We start from the raw sequence: 15775 nt of genomic DNA, 5'->3' as shown, positions 1-15775 counted from the left end.
CCCCCCCCAAAACCCACTACCCACCACTGTACACCACTACCATAGCCCTTACGGGTGAAGGGGGCACCTAGATGTGGGTACAGTGGGTTTGTGGTGGGTTTTGGAGGGCTCACATTTACCACCACAAGTGTAACAGGTAGGGGGGGTGGGCCTGAGTCCGCCTATCTGAAGTGCACTGCACCCACTAAAACTGCTCCAGGGACCTGCATACTGTTGTCATGGAGCTGTGTATGATATTTGAGGCTGGCATAGAGGCTGGCAAAAAAATATTTTTTTGAGGGTGGGAGGGGGTTAGTGACCACTGGGGGAGTAAGGGGAGGTCATCCACGATTCCCTCCGGTGGTCATCTGGTCAGTTCGTGGCTTGGTCTTAAGGAAAAAGGGACCAAGTTAAGTCGTCCAAGTGCTCATCAGGGACACCCTTTTTTTTTGATTATGGGTCGAGGACACCCATGTGTTAGACACGCCCAAAACCCACCTTTGCTACGCCTCCGACACGCCCCCGTGAACTTTGGTCATCCCCACGACGGAAAGCAGTTGGGGATGCCCAAAATCGGCTTTCGATTATGCTGATTTGGGCAACCCTGGGAGAAGGACGCCCATCTCCCGATTTGTGTCGAAAGATGGGCGTCCTTCTTTTTCAAAAATAAGCCTGCTGATATACTATTTCATTGTGCCTTTCTGTACAGTCTTAACTCTGAGTTGGATTTGTGGTCTTTAGTCAGATTGGTGGTTGGTAGGCTCCATTCAGATCTCATGTTCTGTAATCAGCTGTGGACTATTTAAGCACTTAGTTGTGCTGGGTAATCGCGGCCATTTTGTATGCATTTGCAGGAGTGATATGATCTTGAAGCTGTAAGTAAATGCCTGTGTATATGAAATTTGATTTAATATCACTTTAGATGTAAATGCTTGAGGGAAATATCTGAGGATTTAAAAAAAAAAAAATTTTGTTTGTTGTCTCTTAGAGAACCTCTTCCCCGAGGAACACATCGAAACTTGGCCATGTTGGCAGAGGTTCTCCTGTGATTTAAATGTTGCCATTACTAAAGATAAGTGCTGCTTTCAAGGCTTTATAAGCAGTTAAAGTCAAGATAAGACATATTTTAAAAAAACAAATTACATGAAAAAGATAAAAATGCTAAAAAATCAAAAACCTCTAGAAACTAACTGGGTTGATCAATGAGGATTTGCGCCTCAGCCATTATGTTGGATGAACATTGAGAATTATGTTCATATGGTGAGAGCAGGATGGATATCTGAAGATCCCCATTATATAAGATAGGGCTTCAAAGTGATTATTGTACAATGTGAAACTACCTTAAAATATGAAACTATTGTTATTGTGAGAGACTAGTATTGAGTAAAGAACTATCAAAGAAATTGAAATAGATCTAATAGGAACATAAACAGTTGTTTGGGACAAAATATATGTGAATTTGTAGAATTGCCATCCTTCCATTCAATATTCAAAGAAAACAAATCAGGCAGGAAAGGATCCTGCCCAGTTAAATCACTTGTGTCTGCCAAACCTCTGATATCCAGCGGTATTTAACTGGACAGTGTGGCTTATTATCATCCTCTACTGTCCAGTTAGTGCTGGGGCGATCAATGGGCTGTGCTTAACCAGTAATGGTTAAGTAAATATCTAAAATTAAGAAAACAAAAACACCATCTCAACTTTAACCATGGATGTAACTGGGCACTGGTCTGAATATTGACCGAGGCCCAATTAACGTGCAGGTAACACCAGAGGGATTTTACATGCTTCACATCCCTCTCCCTCCCTCCCTCCCTGAAGTAATTAGTAGCCCCGGGCTGATCCTCCACTACCCCCCCACCCCTTTAGGTTCACAGGGGCCTACCTCAAAGCTCCATGGTGGACTAGGAAATCATATAGGCAGGAGCGATGGCCACTCACTCTTGCTCATTGCAGGTTCACCCTCAAAATGGTTTCCGTGACCCTATGTGGCAGTCTTCCTAATATTTAGTAGATAGTAATGTTAGGCCAATTGTGTAAGATGCAGGGCTTTAACTATGCAATTAAAAAAAAAAGAAAAAAAGAGAGAGAGCTATGATCTGTAGAGGATATAATATTGTCTCGGTCAGTATTGCTTTGGGCAAAACAGAATGTAGCCTGTGATTTTTAAATAGTGGAAGTGTTTTGTTTTTTCACATTTCTCTCATGACGTGACATATTAAATAGAAAAAAGAGTAGTAGTAATTAACAATAAAAGGTTTCAGGTTTATTAAAATGTGATATACCGCCCTAGAGTAAAAGCTTTCAGAATGGTTTACATTTTAAATATAATAAAATAAAGATTAAGAAAAGGAGAGAGGGAGAAAAAGAGCTCCATTCAATATAGGACAGTCTAAAGCCATAATAATACTACTGATATCATCAAGCACTATAAAGGAGTAAATACTTAATTAGATTGCATGTTTAAAAACTTACCTGCATTTTTCTTTTTTATTTCAGCATTTATATCCTACATTTTCCAAAGTTATTTTGGTTCAATGTGGTTTACAATAAAAACATAAACAAAATTAATCACTATCCCCCCCCCCCCCCTTTTACAAAGCTGTGTGTCAATGCTGAAACACAGCTGTTAGCATTAGCACACTGGCAGTGTGTCTTTATTTATTTGGATTTTGCTCACACCTTTTTCAATAGTGACTCAAGGTGAGTTACAGTCACTCTGCTCCACGTTTTGTATAATGTGAGGTATTACAACAAATAAGACAAAACAAACAAACAAACAGATCCTAGTTCAAAAATTATTAAAACCTTCAAATACTGACTTCATTAAAACATTTTCTAAAAAAGAAGGCATTTAGATATTTTTGAAAGCTTAAGTAGCTGTACAACCCATTATGGTAATTTTTCAGCAAAATATGGTTGCTTGAAAAAACAGTACTTGGTCAGAAAATGGAAACATGTCACAATAGCACTGCCAAATAGCCATAGATAGCTGTGGCCACTAGGTTGTGCAGCCAAAATATTTTCATTTTGTTATTTTCCTCTATCATTTTTAGGAATTTTCATTTTGTTACTTTCCTCCCAATTTTCAGCCAGCTGCAGGCAGCACAGTTAGCTGCCTCTGCCAGTGCTGACCCCTGATATTCAAATCCAGGCCATTTCCGGTCACTGGCATTGAATATCCAGAATTTTTTTGGTCAGCTCTAACTTAACCGGCTATGGGGCCCTTTTACTAAGATGCATAGGCGCCTACATGTATATAAGGTGCATCAAACTAGAACTACCGACTGGCTACCGTGCGCCTTGGGTGGTAATTTTAATTTTGACACGCATCCAAAATACATGTTTTCTACCATGTGGTGCTAACCAGGCGGTAATCGGCAATGTAAATGTGGTGATGATTACCGCCCGGTCAACACATAAGACCTTACCACTATGTTAATGGGTGGTGGTAAGGTCTCAGCCCCAAAATGGACGCGTGCTGATTTTTATTTTGTTGCATGTCCATTTTCGGCAAAACAAGGCCTTTGTTGCGCTGAAAAATGGACCTGTGCACATCCAATACACGCGTCTACACCAGCACAGGCTATTGTTTTGTGTACCTTAGTGAAAGGATCCCTATGTGAGTATTCAGTACTGGCTGGTTAAGGTAACAGTGGGCAAAAACAGGACTGCTATTTATACGGTCCGATTTGCCTGCTAAACTTAGTCAGCCAGCACTTGAATATTTGCAGATAGCCAGCTATGTTGTACAACATAGCTGGTTATCAGCTAGCTGCTAAGCTCTAATATTCAGAGGTGATAACTGGCTATCTCTCGCTGAATATTAGCAATTAGCCAGCTAAGCACTATTTAACCAGCCAGGAGCCATTCCTGGTTGGTTAAATAGTGCTGAATATTGAGCTCTTTGTTTCCTTTCAGGAAATAAGTGTGCAAATAGTGCACTCTCGGTAAAAGGTGAACATTCTTCATGAATATTGAGCTGTTTGTTTCCTTTCAAGAAATGAGTGTGCAAATAGTGTACACACGGTAAAGGGTGAACATTCTTCATGAATGAAGCACAGTATTTGTGAAGTGTTCACATTGTTAGGAAATAGTGTGTACTGTTCTCAAAAAAATACACCTTATTCACGTTCTTTCTTTCCAAAAAGTGTACACTATTTATGGCACAGAAACAATTCTAAAAATGTGGTTTTGTTCTATTTTTGTTTTCTTGTCATTTTGGCCAAAAAAAAGTATAAGAAATGTTTCAAATGAATGCACATCTCCAGTGGTCAGCACCAATATAGCAGCTGCTGCTGTACAGATATTTGGTTTTGAATTTCAAGGAGAGGAAGTAGATAACTAAAATTACTCCCATGGACTTCTGCAGGAATGGACCTTCTGAGCTATTCCAACACAGGATGAGCAATATTTTGAAAGCTGAGAGCACTGTTCCCTCTAAGCTGAATGGAAGTCCTCCACCTACAGTCCTACCAGTAGGGGTGCTGTTTCACTATCACATTTTCAATAGTGAGGGACAAACAAGCTCTGCAGGACTCAAGAGAACACACAGTACTGAAGGACATCCTCCTTCTGGCAGCAATGCAGTTGGAGGACTCATGCTCAGCTTAGAGGGGTCAGTGGCTGACAGCTCTGGTAGGTTAATAAAAGGTGTCATTTATATGTGGCAAATTAATCCTTTACGGGCTGGTGGTCTAAGAGCAGAGCTAAGTGCTTCATTTCCTGCATGCACCAAAGTTTACTTTCTGAGCTGTAATTATTACCTTCATCACCACTCCATCTCCCTGACAGCCCCTTTTATGACAATATAGGCTGCAACTTGTCACTAATTGGTACGAGTTAGCAGTTATGTGCGTAACTGTCCATGCCTAAATTTATGCACGTAAATTCCAATTAAATCTAATTAGTGCCAATAATTGCTTGTTAAAAAGCCAATTATTGGCGCTAAGGAACTCATTATTCAATTATATTGTGTGTGCAAATTAGGTGCATGCCCAAATTTGTGCGTACAATTTATGGTGACTTTTATAGAATTAAGGGGATAGTGTTTCCAGTTTATAGAATAATGGCACATATGCCCGTGATTGGTGCCAATAATTGACGGTTACACATGTAAATGCTAGGCACTATTCTATATTTCTTAGCATGCAACTGTCAGGGGGCATATTTGTGGCAGAACATAGGAATGTTGCCAAATGATGCATGAAATAATTAGAATGCTGTTCGTTGCTTTACATGCATTGCATGGCACTGATCTCTAATAAGTGAGTGCACCTACTTTTTGGTGCATTGATGCAGCTTTGCACTGGTATTTAAGCTGTTACAGAATCAGAGCTGTGTTCCCCTTTGTGACACTAAAATGAGGCACCAATTTTTTTTTTAAATTGAAGCCCTAGACTTTAGATATTGTGCCTCTACTGTAGCTAACGAACAGGTTTTAAGATTTAACCTTGAGCATCTGATTTGCAACAGATCAGAAAAAGAAACATGAAAAATTCAACTGAGAAAGACCACAGATCTCAGGTAAATTTGAAATTTTGATCAGTTCTAGGGAACAAATTTCAAAGGAATTCTCCACAGAGAAATAGAGCTACTACTAAAAAAGATAGTTACTCGTGTAGAAAGGTCATTTAAAAATTGACCCTTCCTCCGTTTTCAGTAAGACAGGGAAGCTGGGTTTATCATGGCAAAGTACTGTATGTATAGTTTATTTTTAACATCCCATTTTCATAGTATTATTTTTTACTTACAGTTCCATGGGAGATTCATTTTTTGTACCTATCATTCCCAGTCTCTTTTGGACTGAGGCACTTGCCTCATCCAGTAGTGTTCTGTAGTCATTAGCTGCTGCACAGTAAACTAAATCTCTTTTGTATTCTATGGATTTCTTTCGCTTTTTCTTTATTCCATTGATCTTGGGCTTTTGCCAGTTCAACTTTTATGACAGCCCCTTTTGTCCCTAATGGTATTCATGAGCTTCCAGCATGAAGGAGACTACATGCCAGCAAAAAAACTGGAGGTTTTTCAGATTGAGGCACTGGAGCAGGCCTTCTTGGTGCCCAGGCCATGGCTTTTTTATCCATGCATCCTACCTGGGCATTTCTGATTGTATGTGGTGTATTGTTGCTGGGAACAAAATGAGATTTGAGCAATACGTGAAAGGATTCTGATGCTTAGTTATTTGAAATTATTGGATCAGTTGCAATGTTTGTTTCCTATGTAGATGCTACATAAAACCAAACCGCAAACATCTTTTTGAATAGTCAGTTAAAATATATTTAGTTGGGTGCACAAAGGTAAATATTTGAAAGAAAAGTTGTAGGGGGTCCTTTTACCAAGTGGTGGAAAGCATGAACACATGCTTCCTGCATGCCAAAATGCACTACCATAGGGTATGCTCAGGTGCCCTGCAGTAGTTCAGGTATCTGCACATGCTTACCCAGCTGAGGACGTGTTTGAGGGGTGGAGAACTGGCATGTCCAACTCTAAGCTGTTAGTGCAACTACACTGGTGCACACCAACGGATTAGCACCTTAAAGGTGTCAGAAAGGGCTCATGCTTGGAAATTAGCATCTGGCATTCAATCGGAAAAATGGAAATGCACTAATTTACAGCCATGTCAAAAGTAGCCTCAGTGCGCAGAGAAATGCAGGCACTAATCATAGTGCTGGACACCTTTTAGAGCAGTTTAGTAAAAGGGCCCCATAGTGTTTATTTTTTTTTTATGTTTTAAAGAATGAAACAATTATCAAGTGATGTTTGAAACTAGAAACAACTTGGGAATGAATGAGCTAAAGATTTAGTAAAAGGATTATGTATTAAAAAATGTAAAAAAAAAAAAAAAAGTCTGCCCGACACTGTCCTCAGGTTCCAAATTATTGGAGTTTCCGTCAAAGCCCTTTCCAGTCCATCTTAAACTGGATTACCATATATAGGACACGAGCCATACAAGTCTGCCTGGTACCAGCCTTAGTTCTTCTCAACCAGAATTGCCATCTAAGCACCACTCGACACATCAAACACAAATGCAACCATTTGTTTTGTTTTCTGTACCATTCATTTTCTAATTAGAGATCCTCGGTGTTCATCCCATGCCTTTTTAAATTCTGTCACAGTTTCAGTCTCCACCATCTCCATCAGGAGGGAATCCGAGGCATCAACGCCTCTCCGTGAAAAATAATTTTATGACATTAATCCTAAGGCTACCACCCTGCAATGCTACAACCTCAATTCTATCTCTTATCCCATCTTACTGACTACACCCACATCACCATCAATAATGCCAAAGTCCTCCTACCAATCCCATCATTCCCTACAAAGCCAAAATACTCCTACCCCAATTATATCATCTCCTCCAATGAAAAAGTTCCCTTTACCCCCTGAAAAGCTCCTCTTCTGATCCCCTCCCAGTTCCCTTACCAGAGCCCCCTTCCAATTCCTCACTTTCCCTGATCAAAGCTCCCAAAACATCATCCAAACCCTCCCATGCAACCAAGATGCTGCTTCTTGATTGGAAATCCACCTCTTCCTCACCCCTGACCCCCTACCCACCTTGACACATACCCAGAGGTGATCCCTGGTGGTCTAGGGCCCTTGGAATGTTACGGTATTTAAATGAGGTGGATCCAATGTAACTCCAAAGTGAAGTATTCAGCTTGGAGGAAATTCATTCAGCACCAAATGAGTGAATAGCTCATCGGGCAATGCTCCATGTAGAGAAACTGCAGAGGCCTGCTTCAAGACTGACCAAGCCTGCCACACAAATCTAGACAAGGGTTTTTATGACCACAGAAATGCAAAACTAGAAAAACAAAATGAATAAATTACTTTGAGATTATGATGTTACCAACATGTTTCTCTGGTGTGCATGTTTGAAATCAAGATAAATGACCTGAGCAGCAACGTTGGACAATTCACTATAAATAAATTAGTGCCCTTAAAATCACAGAACACCTGGCACAGGCATGATGGCAGCAGAAATCATCCTAAATGATGGCACTAAGTTAATGAAACAGTTTCAGATGTTTGCCAGCTCTTTGACTTGATGACACAATGAATCCAGTTGGAAAACTCAATCAACAAAATAGTGAAGAAAAATTGATATAATGGGCTTTATGGGCTGCAAACGCTGGCACTGAATACTGTCGGTCGCCAGCTGCTGGGGCTATGTTTAGTACTGGAACAATGAACAGAAGTTGTTATTGAAGAGAAGCTGCAGAAAGGCTAGCATTTGTGAACTGTTTCTGCAATTATTCAAAGAGTGTTTTTGTGACCTTGAAGTCTATCTGATGAACTCATAATAAAAAATGATCTCCCTCTCTGTTTGACCACCAGTCAACTGCTTATACAATACACCACAGAAAGTTCATGGTTAATGACTGGGAACACAGTGATGATCACCGGGGAGGAAGAGAGACAGAGAGGCAGAAAGGGGAATGGAGGGAGTTAGGAGAGTTGCTACTTCTCTTGAAGAATCAAATGGAATATTTACATGAGTTTTGTATCCTTTAAACTCAAATAAGAGAGAAGGATATCATTGCAAAGATTTAGTTTAAAATGGAAGTTTGTTTGCCTGATGTTTAATTTCTTGACTCTAAAACTTTTCTAATTTTATATTCTCTGTGCTTTTAGCAGGCAGTGTATCAAAATGTGCTTTATAAAATCAAGTTGCGGTGGAGTACTGCTCTACATGTCATTTTCTCTAACAGTGCGACACAAAACGTACATCAGCATTCAACCAAAGACCTTTTATGAAGCAAAAACCTGCAATAAAAGATAAGCTCATTTTATAATGAATGTTATAAGCTCTAAAAATAACTTCACATTTTAGCTAGACTTATATTTTAGAGAATAAAAAAGCAGATAAAAGACCAGACTTCTATGCATACACAGTGTCTAACAGGTTTCTTCTTTCAGATATCATGAATCAAACTTTCACCAGTTACTTTAGCTCTGCCACATCATCATGACAATGCTGAGATACACATGCACACACACATACATACAAAAATATGTGTGTGTGTGTGTGTAAATATCATATATAAATAGCAGAGGTTCTCAACCAGTTCTCGAGACATACCCAGGCAGTCAGGTTTTCTGGATAGTTACCATGAATAGGCATGAGATTTCCATATAATGGAGGCAAGTGCATGCACATTTATCGTTTGCATATTCATTGTGGATATCTTGAAAACAGATTGGTTTGTTGTGTACTAGGTTGAGAACCACAAGACACAGAATAACATAGTGGGTCAGACCAATTGTCCATCTAGCCCAGCTTCTTGTTTCCAACAGTGACCAATCCTGGTCACAAGTACCTGGCAGAAACCCAAATAGTGGCAACATTCTATGCTACCAGTGGCGTTCCTAGGGGGGCTGACACCCGGGGTGGATCGCCAATGCGCCCCGCCCCCCGGGTGCAGTGCGACCCCCCCCCAGCGAAAGGACACCCCCCCACGAAAGAACCCCCCCGCCTGGGTGCACGCCGCTAGGGGGTGCCACGCGCGACTGTCCGCGGCACCCCCCTCAGCAGAGTGCACCCAGAGCGGACCGCCACCACCTAGGAACGGCACTGCATGCTACCAATCCCAGGGCAAGCAGTTGCTTCCCCATGTCTGTCTCCATAGCTGACTATGGTCTTTTCCTCCAGGCAGTTGTCCAAACCTTTATTAAACCCAGATACATTAACTGCTCTTACTACATCCTCCAGCAAAGAGTTCCATAGCTTAACTATTCGTTGAGTGGAAACAATATTTTCTCCGATTTGTTGTAAAAGTATTTCCATGTAATTTCCCAGAGTGTCCTCTAGTCTTTGCACTTTTGGAATGAGTAAAAAATCAATTCACTTCTACTCATTCTACACCACTCAGAATTTTGTAGACCTCAATCATATCTCCCCTCATCCATCTCTTTTCCAAGCTGAAGAGCCCTAACACCTTGAGCCATTCCTCATATAAGAGGAGTTCCATCCCCTTTATCATTTGGTTTGCTCTTCTTTGAACTTTTTTTTATATTTCTGTTATTTCTTTTTTGAGATACAGGGACCAGAACTCAATGCAATACTCATAAGAACATAAGAATAGCCATACTGGGTCAGACCAATGGTCCATCTAGCCCAGTATTCTGCTTCCAACAGTGGCCAATCCAGGTCACAAGTACCTGGCAGAAGCCCAATTAGTAGCAACATTCCATGCTACCAATCCTAGGAAAAGAAGTGACTCCCCCCATGTCCATCTCAATAATAGACTTGTCCAAACCTTTTTTAAGCCCAGATATGCTAACCGCTGTTACCACATATTGCTGCAGCGAGGTCCAGAGCTTAACTATTCATTGAGTGAAAAATATTTCCTACTATTTGTTTTAAAGTATTTCCATGTGATTTCATTGAGTGTCCCCTGGTCTTTGCATTTTTTCAAAGAGTGAAAAATCGATTCACTTTTACCTACTCTACACCACTCAGGATTTTATAGACCTCAATCATATCCCCCCTCAGCTGTCTGTTTTCCTAGCTGAAGAGCCCTAATCTTTTATATCCTTTCCTCATACGGGAACAGTTCCATCCCCTTTATCATTTTAGTCAAGTGGCATAGTTATGGGGAGCCTTGGGGGCCCAGGCCCCCCACTCCAGCCTCAGAACCCCTAAACCTGGTAGCCAGTCAAGTGCCTGGCTTTTGGGCACTACTGACTGCCCTCCTGCTCCCTGTTTCAGCTGTCATGCTGTCTCCTGTTCTCAATCTAACCACCTTTGTCAGCTCTCTCCTATTCCCTTTCGACTCCCTTCAGCGCTGCCTTCTTCAATTTTCCAGGCTGCCGGCAAAGTGAGTGAGGTAAGCACACTGTTTTTGGCGGCCCGTAGGCTTTCATTCTGCTGCAATTTCCTGTCTCGCATAGGCAGGATGCTGCAACAGAGGGAGAGCTTCCAGGGCAGTGTGTTTACCTCACTCACTCACACTGCCGGTGGCCTTGAAAATTGAAGAAGGCAGAGGTGCTGGGAGCCAGAACTAAGGGTGCAAGTAGGAGAGAGCTGACCAAGGCAGTTAGATTGAGAAGCCTGAAGCCCATGAGGTTAGTCTCCCTTTCCTTCTCCCCCATGCACCTGTCATTCCTGTTTCCCAAACAAAGCAAGAAAATCTATCAGCATCTCTATCCACCTTGTCATTCTTTATTGTTGGTGGCATTTTTGTTTGATATCACTTATATTTTTCAACATGCTGGCTTGTGCAGCATACAGATGTACACAAAGTATTGATTTCATTACTTACAGTCGTAATTAGTTCTAAATCGTAATTATTGTGTCATTTGGAGGGTCTGGTTATAGGGACTCACCACAGTCTGATGTTTTCACCTAGTAAAGGGACACCAAAACATACATTATGAGTATTAGGTGCTTAAAATCAGACTTACAGTTTTTTAAAAATCATTAATTACGTTGAGACCTGGGAGCATTTAACATCTTTTTTTTCCTGTGCCTACATCAACAGAAATGGATGGCATGTGGGAACTTGTCCTTTTGTTTTCTGGATTGCAATGCTATATTATATGTATAAAGTAGCAAATAATCCTCTCATCTAAGTTAAATGTATAAGAGAATTATTTGCTACTTTATACATTTAACTTTTGTTTGTGAGCAATATACCATCGGTGGTTTGAATTAAGTGGTATATTATGAAAATGCACTTGCCTTTTTTTTTTTTTTTTTACTATTTCATTGAGAAGGTATTGATTAATAAGGGAAGGGTTTCCTTCATGTAGAACTGTCCAGAGTCAGTCTAAATGTGCCAACATTGGCCAGTTCAGCACACTATTAGCTGCCAAGTTCATACAAAGTTAATTATGTTCAATGGAAAATAAATCTGTTGGCTCAGGCTGCTTGCTATGTGAAATTTCCATCACTGTTTCATCATTGCTACCAAATATTACATGTTAAGAGCACTTGCTTTAAACTTTGTTTTAATTTGTTTATCCAGTCCTTACACCTACATAGTTTTGCTTTTAAACTCAAAGGTGAATCCTAAGGGTGGTTAAACAATTAAGTATAAACTATGTTTTGAACGGTTTTGGGTCATAATGATCTGTGCATCTGCTGTATTGGATTTTGGAAGATGGAAATGAGAAAATAAAATTATTTTTTGGATTTACTCGGTAGAAACTGTTGTTTAGTTTTTCAATGTGTGTATAGATGCCTGTTCTGGTGTGTGCATGTCTATCCATATGGCTATGATTTCTGCGCATGAGGAATCATTAAAGGAAAAGCTTTTTAATGCCCAGTTTGGGCATATATGCTAATCTCAACTTTGTTAAATGTTTCAGACTTTTCCATCTACTTGCTCCCATGATATAATTGAATTCTATTATTCTGTTTCAATGTATTTTCAAATGTAAGCCATATGAAGACTAACTCAAAATAACCTGTTCTTTAGCTGGGCTCTAGTATTACCATATTGAAAATGTGACCATACCATACCTCTGTGGTTATGTTCCACTAATAAGATAAACGATTAACTGGCTTTCTTGAAAGGATTATATGACCTTTGGGTGCTTGATCAGGAACACAAACATATACTTATTTATTCAATATCACAGTTCCTCATGTAAGGGAGAAGGGGGTGGAAGGAACACTGTTAGGAACTCTAGGGAGAGAAAGCAATAGAAGCAGAGGAAGGGACAAGAAAACTTATTTTATTAATACAGCTTAATAAGGCATTTTATACTTGTTATAAAGCAAAATTGAGGGATATGTGCCACTGCAGTAATTATTTTCCAGGATACTATGATGTATGTTGAGAGGTTGACCAGACTTAAGTCTACTAAAATGGCAAAGTTTAAGTTATGTGATAATGCAACATCATTTAAAAATGTTAGTGTTTCCAAGGTTTTCATGCATGTGGTTTATGTTGATGCAGAACAGACTGTTTACTTAGAAATCCATTATCAAGTGCACTCTAAGGCGTTACTTAGGAGTATACCAAGCACTACTCACACCTATACACCTAGTGCTCCCCATGTCAACGCTGGGCCTCCCAAAATGTCAGGTCTGGTTATGCCCCTGTTTTAATTGTTCTTCTTTGAACCTTTTCTAATTCTGCTGTATATTTTTTGAGATACAGCAACCAGAATTGAACATTATACTCGAGGTGAGGTCGCACCATGGTTTTATTTTGCATCCCTCTCCTAATAATTCCTAGCATCGTGTTTGCTTTTTTGGTCGCTGCCGCATACTGGGCAGAGGATTTTAGCATATTGTCTACTATGAGGCATATTTTCAAAGCACTTTGGGAGGCTAAGTTCCATAGGTTTCTATGGAACTTTGGGAGGCTAAGTGCTTTGAAAATGAGCCTGAATGACACCTACGTCTTTTTCTTGACTGCGGGCTCCTAAAGTGGACCCTAGCTTTAGATAACTATGATTTGGATGATTTTTTCTCAATGTGCATCACTTTGCATTTGCCTACATTAAATTTCATCTGCCATTTGGATGCCCACTCTTCCTGTTTCCTAAGGGCCTCCTTCAATTGTTTACAATCCATGTGTTTTGACATCTTTGAATGGTTTTGTGTCATCTGTGAATTTTATCACCTCACTCATCATTCTGTTTTCTAGTTCATTTATAAATATATTAAATTATACCAGTCCCAGTACAGATCCCTGAGGTACTCCACTATCACACCATGGAGCGATACAGAGGCATTATAGTATTTTCAGTCTTATTTACAATCCCTTTCCTAATAATTCCTATCATCCTGTTTGCTTTTTTGACCACCGCCGCACACTGGGCAGAAGATTTCATCGTAATAACTACAACGACATCTAGATCTTTTTCTTGGGTGCTGAACCCCAAGGTGGACCCTAGCATCAGGTAACTAACCTGCGTTATAGTTGTGCTAGCATTTTTAGCGCATGATAAAAATTATTGAGCGCTAATGCTACAGACACCCAAATATTCTTAACGGTGTCTCTAGCATTAGCACATGCAAATTTTTAGCACACACTAAAAAAGCTAGTGCACCTTAGTAAACAGGGCCCTAAATGTTTTCTTCAAATAATGATAATGGATATATGAACCAGCCTCCTGGTGGAAGTAAAAATTTTAACAGAAATTTTTTTTAAAAGCATATGATAATAGGTACCACAGATGATCCTTAACTGTATGGATGTGGAGTGATCTGAGCACATTAGGTAAGAGAGTAACCTTTGGGCACAAAACATTTTTTCTTTCCTCTCATTTAAGCTAATTGAATGTAGTTTACACCCAGTTGATCTTTTTCAGATAACTTTGTTGTTTTTCTAATTTTTATTTATTTACTAGTAAAAGAGGCCTGTTTCGAACAGAAAGGAAACGGGCGCTAGCAAGGTTCAAGGGCTCCCTCCCCCTCCTCTTCTCCCCCCTCCTCTTCTTCCCCTAACCCCCTCTTCTCCCTCTCACCCCACCCCACCTCCTCCTCCCCTCCCCCTCTTCCTCCCTCCTCCTCCCCCTCCCCCCTCCTCCCCATGCCCGACCCCCCTCCCCCTCCTGACCCCTCCTCCTCTGACCCCCTCCTCCCCCTCTCCCTGCCCCTCTCCCCTCTCTCTCATCTCAGGACCCCCTCCCTCTCTCGTTTCAGGACCCCCTCCCCCCCTCTCTCTCGTATCAGGACCCCCCTCCCCCCTCTCTCTCTCAACTCAAGACCCCCCTCATCTCAGGACTCCCCCTCTATCCGCGCCCCCTTTTCTGATTGCGATTGTCTGTGGTTGGTCCCTTCTTCTGACGTCACGTTTCTTTCCCTGGCAACTATGCAGAGTTCCCTCGAGGGCAGGGCAGTGATCGGGAGTGCGATTATGAACCCTACGAACACTTCAAGGCTTCACTGCCACGCTGCCACGTAGTCAGCTTCAGAACGTTGGAGGTGCGAATTATTATATTAGATTTTTACTGGGTATAATTGATGCAGGTGGCTATTGGGAAAATATGAATGCTAATCTGGTAAGGTGAGTATCTCATCATTCTCTGATGTTGCAGTTGGGGTAAAAGCTTATATAATAAGCTGAGATATTTCTCATTAGATGGAGTTGTGGTTGGATATTTTAGAATCCTTATAAAAGGGCCATGTTTACTAAGGTATGCTAGCTTTTTTAGCGTGTTCGGAAAATTAGGGTGCACTAACTGTGTAGGCGCCCATGGGAATATTGTAGATGTTTACACAGTTAGCACGTGCTAATGGTTAGCGTGCACTAAAAGCACTAACTCGCCTCTAGTGTGGCTTAGTAAATGTGGCCCTAAAAGTGAAATGTGGATTTGGACACATTTTTTGGCTACTTTTTAAGTTGACTGAGGTAGTTTCTTTTGCAGTTTATAATTAATTGTTTTATTTCTCATTGTGATCTATTTTTAGGCATGATTCACCTAAGCAATAGTGTGTTTTACGAAGGCTGCATATATCCACCTGTATGAATAGGCAGAAAGACACACACACGTACACATACACAAAGACACACACAGACATAGAAAGAAACAAAGACACAGATAGATATACATACACATGCAAGGATACAAAGACACACACATTCACAAACATAAACACAAATGCACATACACATTAAGACACATAGACGTACAAAAAGCACACACACATGAAAAAAATCACACACAAAGACACACACACACATAAATACCCAGAGACGTACAAAAATGCAAACATGAAAACACACATTCATACAAAAACACATATAGATACACAAAAAGACATATACAACGACATATACATACACAAAGACATATAAAAACTCACAGACAAAAACACAAATACACAAAGAATCAT

Source organism: Microcaecilia unicolor, chromosome 4, assembly GCF_901765095.1.
Source record: "Microcaecilia unicolor chromosome 4, aMicUni1.1, whole genome shotgun sequence".
Taxonomy (NCBI): Eukaryota; Metazoa; Chordata; class Amphibia; order Gymnophiona; family Siphonopidae; genus Microcaecilia; species Microcaecilia unicolor.
Note: the sequence above shows the minus strand (reverse complement) of the source record.